General features: G+C 44.3%; 2 non-coding genes across 2 annotated transcripts; both read left to right on the top strand.

Annotated features, from left to right (window-relative positions):
- Positions 1 to 294: 294 nt before the first annotated feature.
- TRNAT-CGU (transfer RNA threonine (anticodon CGU)) lies at positions 295 to 367 on the top strand. The gene has a single exon. It is a non-coding gene; the product is annotated as a tRNA-Thr (tRNA).
- A 6,862-nt stretch (positions 368 to 7,229) lies between these two features.
- On the top strand, positions 7,230 to 7,302 carry TRNAS-UGA (transfer RNA serine (anticodon UGA)). Its single transcript has one exon. It is a non-coding gene; the product is annotated as a tRNA-Ser (tRNA).
- The last annotated feature ends 3,328 nt before the right edge of the window (positions 7,303 to 10,630 follow it).

Here is a 10,630-nt window from a genome sequence, read left to right as displayed (position 1 = left end):
GTTTGTTGGCTTCTCATGATGTGGTTAATAAAAATCGGCCCCTCGGTGAGCACCCTTTTTTCTCGTTCGTTACATAACGAGTGTCTCGAATCTAGCAACGTTGATGCCTCAGGTAGCATGTGTAGGTATATTGACCAGTTGCCTTCACTCAGAAAGATCAAGCACTCGGGACGCCTGCGGCAGAAAGAATGTTCCACATCCACCGCCCAGTTTTGAGAGTGGTGGCGCTGGCTAATACTCCCAAGGTTAGTTGTAGTAGTAAAACATAAATACCCAAGTGGATAGGGAAACGGTGCCGCGGTAGCTCAATTGGTTAGAGCATCGCACGCGTAATGCGATGACGTGGGATCCTTCCCCACCTGCGGCAAGCTGTTTTTTCATCCACTTTCATTCCCATTAATTTATCACTTCTTTAGTTCAATTAGCACGTACAAGTTTTTTTCCCTATGTTCTCCTTGGCGTCTTTGTTGGCTTCTCATGATGGGATTAATAAAAATCGGGCCTCTCGGTTAACCCCCTTTATTCTCGTTCAAGCTTAGACTTGAATCATATCTGTCAGAGGACACTAAAATGTAACACAAATCTATGATATTGGTATTTACAAGAAAATCTTTTTGTTTTCTCTGAAACTCTATTGTTGGCCAGGGGCCAAGTATTTTTTCTTCGTGAATAGTTGTCAATATAATCGCACTAAATCTACACCCATTGTTCACCTTGCAGTTTCATGCCTAGAGTATATGGGAAGATGGTACATATCTTCGTCTGCGTGGCCTCAAGTGCACTGCAAACCCATAATCGCAATAGAGTAGCTTAAAACATGCTTTTCTCAAACCCTCTGTCAGTATACCTGTGTAACCTGTACCTTACGCTCCCGCACCACTTTCTCTTCACTTTTTCTCTTCTCCTACCGTTTGGACATGTAACACATCTTCTTTAGCGTACGCGTTACCGGATCGAACTGTTACTGGCAACTACGGGTTTAGCCCGATATGATGTCCTGAAACATACTGGTCAAGACGCGCTCTATCGAGAAACCTGACGGAGTCTCGCAATTGGGTATGCCGCTTTCTAGAAACAAACTTGTCGACCATCAAATTTCCTTTCCTTACTCCAACTTTCTCGCCTCTCTTTCTCTCTCCTTCTTTCTTTTTTTTTGAAATCTGCAGAACACAAAACATGAGCAGATCATATTTCCTTGCTTCGCTGTATACAAGTGTGTCCCAACAGACGAAAATAAAATGGTCCGCGGCAAGATCTAAAGTTTCTGTTAAACACAATTGCCGATAAAAGGGCGTACATGAAAACACAAACACGAAGGAAAACAATTATGATGACGACATGGGCTCGTCGTGATTGGTTTCCTTCGTGTCCCTGCTTTCGTGCGCGTCCTTTCATCAGCGAGCACCAACTAGGCCTAGAGCAAGTTCTATAGTTTCTCTGACATTTTCGCTGTCTTGCACAATTGTCACGAACGGTCAGGGTTCGAACTATCCTCATTGGTCTGGTGGCAGTGATGGTTGCCTGGTGAGCTCGGTTCAACAGTGCCACATTTAAAGCGAAGCTGGTTTTGCGTGTAGCCCCCCTCCCTTTAGGGATGCTGGCTGCGGCCTTGCATAATCGACCCGTCCTGGTGATAGTGCTAACCGAGGCGGTCCGATGCGACCACGAGCATTGTACTCTCAGCACAAATACGAACGCCAACACAAACAAAATGCGACTGAAGCTTGTATAGACTGCGGGGGAGACAGGCTTGCTTGCTTGCTTGAAAGCCTTTATTGAAAACAAAAAAGAGGTAGAGCCCTTAAGCAGCTCCGGTAGATTCTTTATTCCGGGACCCCATTGGTACGAGCAGCCAGCTTAGCCCTCCGGACCAAGGCCTTTTGGTCCTGAAGGTCCGAGCACCCAAGCAGTGCCGCCTCCCACTCCTCTGGGGTTGGGTTAGAGTTGAAAAAAAAGAGCTGAATTGAGCTGACAAGCCCAAAGCATGCGGTAGATGTCGGCCACCTCCCCACAGTACTGGCACTTGCCAGTACTGTGGGGAGGTGGCTGTGGGGAGGTGGGGAGTGGCAATTCACTCTTGAGCACGAAAGCAGTCGGCGTCGATACGTGGTGATGAGACAGCAGCAGATAGGGATCGCGTCCTTTACGGGTGCAAGTAAGCACGTGGAGAAACACTCACTGCAGGATGAGTTCGATTATATGTGTAGCGTATGCGAGAGACTCTGGGTTTTGTAGGACGTTTCTGCAGTGTTAGAGCGCCATGAAATTGCGTAGAGCGAAGTGTTTGACAGTGAGAACGTGTCCAATTTCGTTGTTTAGTCTATACTTGCAAGTGGTCGCTAACTAAGAATAGCGCTCTCGCTAGCACCAAAAAAAGCTACATTTACACCGATTTCATCGAGCGGTGCATCTTGTAGAAAAAAATATATAATTTTATTGGAGGAATATGATTGGATGAATGAATTGTTCATTACTGTTCGATGAATGAATTGTTCGTTACAGGCCTCGTAATCATTCTAACGCTGGCTGCGCATTGTTACAGTCTATGTCAAAGTCGATATATGTCAGAGTGCTGAAGTCTTTCCACATCAGCCTTACATAACTGCAAGCCTTCTTGAAAGCTCCATTCAAGAGGAACGGGATACGTTTGCCGCCTTCACCTTTTACGTCTTGATAAGGATCAAGTACAGCTGATGTTCAAGTAATTATCAGTCAAATCATTTATAAATTTCGCATTACCCTCTTGCTTCGTGGGCGTTACGTGGTCGTGTGTTTGCATGAGGTTCATTTATTTCTTTACTTGGATGGAAAAAAACGCGTTGCTGAGCTCGCTGCTCTTCCAATTTCAACGCTGTCGTGAAGATTGGTAGGATTCTTATACGCTAAAATTTAAGAACCTAGCATGCACGGTGGTTTCGCCACGCGTCTATCGCAAATAAATTACTAAAACGAAAAGATAAACTTCTGATGGAACGTCAATACGGTGTGTGTCATTAAAATGGTGTTCTCATTAACATTTCGCAACGTAGTTTCAGAAGTTTCAAAAGAACTGCCGACAGTGGCTTAACGTAGTGTAAGCTCTTGCAACAACATTTTTTGATTGATCGCTGAGTTATCAAACACCTAATTATTCCAGCAGCCTCAGCGCTTCAAGTTCAACCAGAATAACACACGAAGGTAGGCTACGTGTACTGCTACATGCATTAACTGGCAAGTCTTATTTGGCAAGTCTTTCTTGGGAGACAATTCAGTTCCTGATAAATATGCTCGTGAAATATGTGCAATTGTTTGTTTAGATCGGTCTCAGCAGCTTGTTAAAGACTTACCGGTTTTTGAGGTATTATTTTTAGCCCCGAGCAAGCACCACAAAATATAGGATTCCGGGAAGGATACTCTAACCGGGGCCAAGCTAAATTACTGATTACAAATTGTACTGTGGGATCACAGTATATAATGTGATCTGTGATAATTTTCTAATAATAGCTAAATTTTTACCGCTGGGAAAGATAATTAAAAGCTTGTTACAGTTCTGCACTTCCGCAGTTCCACCCCGGAGCGCTATCACGGAATCGTTCGCTCTACATTCACAAGTCTTACCAAAGGGTTTATTGGAGTTTTCGCAACCGTGAAAGAGCCATAGTATAGGGATGTCGTTGGGTTAATGCACAAAGTTAGTGTTTTCTTATGCCAATTGAGCCACGGGCGTACCGGTTTGTTTGCGCTGCCATGGCTTTTAAGTGATTCCGTTGGAACCATTCTTGATGCAGGTCGTTGAAATATGCGTTTAATTTTTTTTACAGCGTAACATCGAGAAATTGAGTAGCCGAGTTACTCTTCACCTTAGTCTCTCCACAGCATACCATGCATAACAGAACAAAGCATTAATAGTAAATCGCAGAACTGTCTTCATTTATTTAGTTATTTTTTGGTGAACAGCGTGAAACTCCAGTCGCGCTTACGTAGTTTCGTTCCATACTTTTAGAAAGTGCTACTTAGCATCGATGATATCCTGGGTATTACGCGGTCGTTACACGTGTTACCCACATTCTCCCAGCAAAGACCTATGTCTATACTTAAGCAGAAGGCCGCGTCGCAACGTCAAGCCTGATGGACCTGTTAATGCTGAACAATGAGCTGTAGTTTAGTTTTCTTTCCGAAAATTTGGTGATCTGCGTTGAAAATTGTGACACAAGAACTTTTTGAAAGGGAAAAAGCAAGAAAAAAAAAACGGAGGTGTCATTTTATTGACTCTTTTTGTATATATGTCGTACTTTCGACCTTTACTCTTTGCCCTCCAGCGAAAGAGAAGTATGGTGTTGGGAAAGGCAGAAGAATAAAGCGATAGAGAAACCCGTTAACTTTCCAGCGAATTTCGCAGCATCGTGGAATTCCGCCGCATGCCTGTGCCGGCATTGCTGGAGGTCACGTTTGAAGTAGACCAAGGAAAGTGAGCAACCAAAAGGTCAGGCTCCTAGAAGGCAACGTTTGAAAGTGCCCCGAGGAAGACATAACAGTAATGCCGACAACAAACAATGGCCGCCGCGCAGGCTTGTTTTGCACTACTTGTCGGCAACATCGCGTTCTCTTCATTCTTTTCAGCACATAACCTTCCGGCGTTTCAGAGGCCGACAGAACCTTTTTGACCCAGTTTCCTCACACATGCCACCGACTGGCAATGACCTTCTCATCCGCATTCCAGTGGGCGCCCCCTGAACTGCTCGAGGAGTTGATTAGCGGTGTGAGTGGGCTGTATTTACAATGGCAAGCCTTACGCGCTAGAAAAAGGGGCAGTGCCGCTGTCTCGGTGAGCTTTCAGCATGCACGGGAACAATTTGAATTGCTTATGGGCGATCGGCATTTCCTCCGTTCTCCATGCATCGAGGAGAGGCATGAATTATTCTGTGAAGTACCGTTTTCAATTTCTAGCAATCAATGTGTGAAAGTTTAAAACAAGGAAAGGGCTCACGCTTCTTCGTTGCCCCTTACGAGGAACGCTGTCATGAGTAGAGTGAGGTGCTCTAGCTTATAGTGCAATAAGCAGCTACGAGGTCAGGATCCTGCTATCTGCGTATCGTCACACAGCATCACGCTCGAACGCCTCGGCAATGAAAATAAAGAAAAAGTCTCGTTGTTAATAGTTGAGTTTTAACCAAGAACCTCCCGGCTGTGATATGCACACTATACCAGGGCTTCACTTCAGCATGGCACCACCTCAAAAATAAAAATGAAAAGAAATAATAATTTAACAAGTTACAATAAAGGTAGCATCGGGATGTCTGAAATCTATCCTGATTTGATGGAAATTAAACATCATAAGTGCTGTTAAATGAACAAAGTGCGCTACGCTTGTGGTTCGCGAACGCTATTAATCTAAGTGCGCAGAAGAGTATTAACAACTAACACGGTCTCCTATATATACGACGCTGCGCTAAAGGGTACCTCCATGCACACTTCCCAGTCCTTCCGTTTAGCTGAACTGCACAAACAGTATGCCTTAGTCCAAGCCGAAGTCCCCGGAAAAAGGATGGGGCCGTCGCGATCCCTGCTCTATATTGTGTTATCGTAGAATACGCCCTCGGCTGTGTTGTTCCTTGGCTCTTAAACTGACGTTCCAATGAATTTAAATTATACTATGTCGCAGATGACGAGAACTGCTCCTTGGTGGTTGAGTGGTCAGCTTGCAGACTGCGCCGTAGCGTTCAAGTGAACAACAATCTTCAGCATTGCTTCTGTAAACAATTAGTTGGTCGTATGACTGGGTTTGATTGATCATGGGAATGGGGTGCACGGCTTGTTTTTTGTTTCTTAACACAGTGCGAGTTTCGCGCAGTACCACTGACACATTCAACTCGTGTCTGCGTCCCCATCCACATCTACACTTATAATATTCTTTGGAATTTATTTATTTAGATTGGTCAATTAAAGAAAGGCGGCCGCATTTCGATGGGGGCGAAATGCGAAAACACCCGTGTGCTTAGATTTAGGTGCACGCTAAAGAAACCCAGGTGGTCGAAATTTCCGGAGTCCTCCGCTACGGCGTGCCTCATAATCAGAAAGTGGTTTTGGCACGTAAAACCCCATAATTTAATTTTAATTTCTAAAGAAAGTTTGGCAGTTTGCCCACGATTCCGGCATCACTTCGAGCTTGAAATAGTGACCTTTGTATACGTGCGTTGTATGATGCAAGATGACGGAATCACCTTAAGGCAACAAATGTATACTCACACGCTTCGCATTGCAGTCAGAAATATGCGGAATAATGCAAATCTTTCATCCTCTCAAGTTTGACTAGCGCAGAAGCAGCAATGTCTAAACAGGTTGTGATGTGATTATTACGGTCCCATCGGCTACCAAAAGTTGTGTGTGTGAGTGTGTGTGCGTTTCGATTTAGGTGCAAGGCAAAGCTTGAAATATGTCACTTGGACGGAGATTCGATGAGACTGAGATATGATGCTAACTGAGGACTCTGAATACAGATATACGCTGCTCTGCTTCCAATTCGCGGCAGGGGAGAGTGCATTTATCTGACTGTCAATGAAATCGCAGAAAGAGTGCCTGTAGCCCCAACGAAGCACTCGTAACAATTAATTATTTTTAGGTGCGTTCAATGCAGCAGGTGTCTTTGTGCTCGCTAGTTTTCTTCTGTACCGAACAGTACTCGCTCGATGTGGCCACGGTGGGCATAGATTGTACTTCTGTGCCGCAGTGAACGTTCCAAATATATATATATAAATATATATATATATATATATATATATATATATATATGTATATATATATATAAACGAGAAGGAAGGGGGTTAACCTTAGGGCACGATTTTTAATAGTCATATCATAAAAAAGCCAACAAACCCTGACACCAAGAAAACTTGCCGCAGGTGGGAGCCGAACCCACACCCTTCGCATTTCGCGGGTGATGTTCGACCAATTGAGCTACCGCGGCGCTGTTTCCCCATCCACTTTCTTGGGTATTTATGTGTCCTAGTAGAACCCTGGGAGTGTTAACCAGCGCCACCACTCACAGACCTTGGCGGTGGACGTGGAACGCCCTTTTTGTCGCAGGCGTCACGAGAACGGGATCTCTTTTGGTGAAGGCAACTGGTCAATAAACCCACACATGCTACCTGAAGGCATCAATGTTGCCGGATTCGAGACCCTCGTTATGTAATAGCACTCCCAGGGTTCTATTAGGACATATAAATAGTCAAGAAAGTGAGTGGGGAAACAGCGCCGCGGTAGCTCAATTGGTAGAGCATCGCACGTGAAATGCGAATGTTGTGGGTTCCGTTCCCACCTGCGGCAAGTTGTTCTGTCATCCACTTTCATTTCTATTAATTCATCGTTTCTTTATTTCATTTATTAAGCACAAGTAATTTGCCCTATGTTGTCCTTGGTGTTTGCTGGCTTCTTATGATATGACTATATATGTATATATTCAACAGCATTGACATAGCCATGAAAGGTATCTCTCAATCTGAGGAATATATAGATTGAAAAACATGCGGGCATTGTAGCACAGGTCGGTCCCTTATTCAGACGCCGTAGTTATACGAATAATGCTAGGCAACTTCTAGTTATAACTTTCTCAAGTAATTTTTTACTTTGAAAACATTGCAAAACGAGAACTGAGACAGTGCACAAGCATTAAAAGCAGAAATAAATGCACTATACGCCTGCTTCGTATACTTCACTACTGCAACAGAAATTTCGGCTCCGCAGGCCCTAAGAGGCATCTGGTACAAATGCAACGGCACCAAAACTACTGCCTACTCATTGTAGAAGTGTCTTGTGGCTTGTAAATGTCGTCGAACCAAGAATGAATTTTTTTCACGCGCAGGGTGTAACGTGCAACCGAAGGGAGCCAGGAAACTTCCGCATTGAGAGAGTAGTGTCGAGGGAATCGGCTGTAATCGATTTCTTGCGAAAAGAACACAATTGGGTCGCATATACCGTTTCTCTGCAAAGAGCGTGTTCATGATGCGGATGGCAATAAAACTGCCGCTGACATTGAGGCGAGCACTTCTGTTATAGTTTCGTGCCGCGCAATCAGGTGTCCAGGTTAGTGCGCTTCCTTGTCCGCCTCAATGAATGCGTGTGTTTCGGGCGCGTCCTGTAACGAAGGCACAAAAAACCAGGAAACACCGCCCACTGGTGTGATGAGAAACATTGCTGCAGCTTCCTGCTGGAGTGTGGCAGGTTAATGGAAGCGAACGCATTGCTTAGCCTAAGATCGTCCTCAGGAGCTACGGCTGTTAGGCCTCCCTTGCAACGGCGGACATACTGTTCCTTTCTTTTTCCGTGTGCAGCGTGCTTCGGAAATTTGGTGGGCGTAGATGTATTTCCTTATGCTAACCGATTTGCCGCCTACACGTCTGTATTCTGTGTATGTGCCAGGTTTCGTTTAAATTTCAACGCAAGGCAAAACCCAAAACGCAGTTTGCTTTCTACACATACGTAGTTACCTGTTTCCACTTCTTTTAGTACCAAGTAAATAAGATGGCCTAGACACATGTTTCATCTGCTCTCAACAGCCGCTTTGTATGAGCTGCTTTAACGGCTTTTCTTTGGTTTGGATGCACCGTTCCTGCATGAGTGTGTATTTTTGCCATAATGACTACGTGATAAGAACGAGAAGAAATACGACTAGAAGGAAAGCAAGATAGGAAGACGATGATGGTCATAATAAAAACGATATTTTTGCGTGTATTGGTGGCATTAATGAAACGTGAAGCTCTACAATATTATGAAGCACCGTAGCTGTAGGAAAGAGAGCCCCCTTCTAGCCTACATCAGCAGTATTTGAACGCTGGCAGTGTAGCGACTTGCAGCGCTCACGACGATCGATTACAAACGTGCCTCTACTTGAACCGCGAAAATAGCTTGACCATACCGCAACTATGAGTCACCCCAATAAAGGCTGCACTTGCTTGCTCGAAATGTACATCATAGATATAAGCGATGGCAGCGAGTGTTTTCTTGATGGTTCTGATAACACTAGGTTCATGACACTTTGCATTATTTATATACATTCGTCGTTTCTCGTCATTAATTTCCATGGTGACGGCTGTCGAAATGCCATATCTGGTTGCGCCGAAGTAGCCGGCACTGGGCACGTGGAAGTGAGAAAGTGCGTGAGAGACGTATAGGCTAAGGGACAGATTGGTTGGTTCATCTGCAATTTTTCGCTTATATTACTAAATTGGGAGTTCTTCTTTTCAACCTAGGCTATGGACCTTCCTCCTCTATTTTAGACCATGTGCATAACTGAAAGAATAAACCAAGTTGCAGTCTCGCATGCAATGCGATGCACTGAAGCGATAGCTGGAAAAATATACTTGGTGCATCCTGCACTGTTTCGTATTTAATAAGTCGAAATAAACATTCGCAGATGGTGCATGAATAATCTGCTTTGCAGAAGAAAAGAAGAAATCTTTACAATTGCTATTGCAATAATTATTGGAGAAATTAGAGGGTAGTAAATGGGATATAATAGGGCTCAGTGAGGTTAGGAGGACAAACGAAGCATATACAGTGCTAAAAAGCGGACATGTACTGTGTTACCGGGGCTTAGCGGAGAGACGATAACTAGGAGTCGGATTCCTGATAAATAAGGAAATAGCTGGTAACATACAGGAATTCTATAGCATTAACGAGAGGGTGGCAGGTCTTGTTGTGAAACTTAATAAGAGGTACAAATTGAAGGTGGTACAAGTCTATGCCCCTACATGCAGTCATGATGACCGGGAAGTCGAAAGCTTTTATGAAGACGTAGAATCGGCGATGGGTAAAGTCAAAACAAAATACACTATACTGATGGGCGACTTCAATGCCAGGGTAGGCAAGAAGCAGGCTGGAGACAAGTCAGTGGGGGAATATGGCATAGGCTCTAGGAATAGCAGAGGATAATTATTAGTAGAGTTTGCAGAACAGAATAATATGCGGATAATGAATACCTTTTTCCGCAAGCGGGTTAGTCGAAAGTGGACGTGGAGGAGCCCGAATGGTGAGACTAGAAATGAAATCGACTTCATACTCTGCGCGAACCCTGGCATCATACAAGATGTAGACGTGCTCGGCAAGGTACGCTGCAGTGACCATAGGATAGTAAGAACTCGAATTAGCCTAGACTTGAGGAGGGAACGGAAGAAAGTGGTACACAAGAAACCAATCAATGAGTTAGCGGTAAGAGGGAAACTAGAGGAATTCCGGATCAAGCTACAGAACAGGTATTGGGCTTTAACTCAGGAAGAGGACCTTAGTGTTGAAGCAATGAACGACAATCTCATGGGCATCATTAAGGAGTGCGCAATAGAAGTCGGTGGTAACGCCGTTAGACAGGAAACCAGTAAGCTATCGCAGGAGACGAAAGACCTGATCAAGAAACGCCAATGTATGAAAGCCTCTAACCCTACAGCTAGAATGGAACTGGCAGAACTTTCTAAGTTAATCAACAAGCGTAAGACAGCGGACATCAGGAACTATAATATGGATAGAATTGAACAGGCTCTCAGGAACGGAGGAAGCCTAAAAACAGTGAAGAAGAAACTAGGAATAGGCAAGAATCAGATGTGTGCGTTAAGAGACAAAGCCGGCACTATAGTTACTAATATGGATGAGATAGTTCAAGTGG

The sequence above is a fragment of the Dermacentor albipictus genome, chromosome 5 (genome assembly GCF_038994185.2).
Source record: "Dermacentor albipictus isolate Rhodes 1998 colony chromosome 5, USDA_Dalb.pri_finalv2, whole genome shotgun sequence".
NCBI lineage: Eukaryota > Metazoa > Arthropoda > Arachnida > Ixodida > Ixodidae > Dermacentor > Dermacentor albipictus.
The sequence above is the reverse complement of the archived record's forward strand: the minus strand, read 5'-3'. Positions and strand labels throughout refer to the sequence as shown.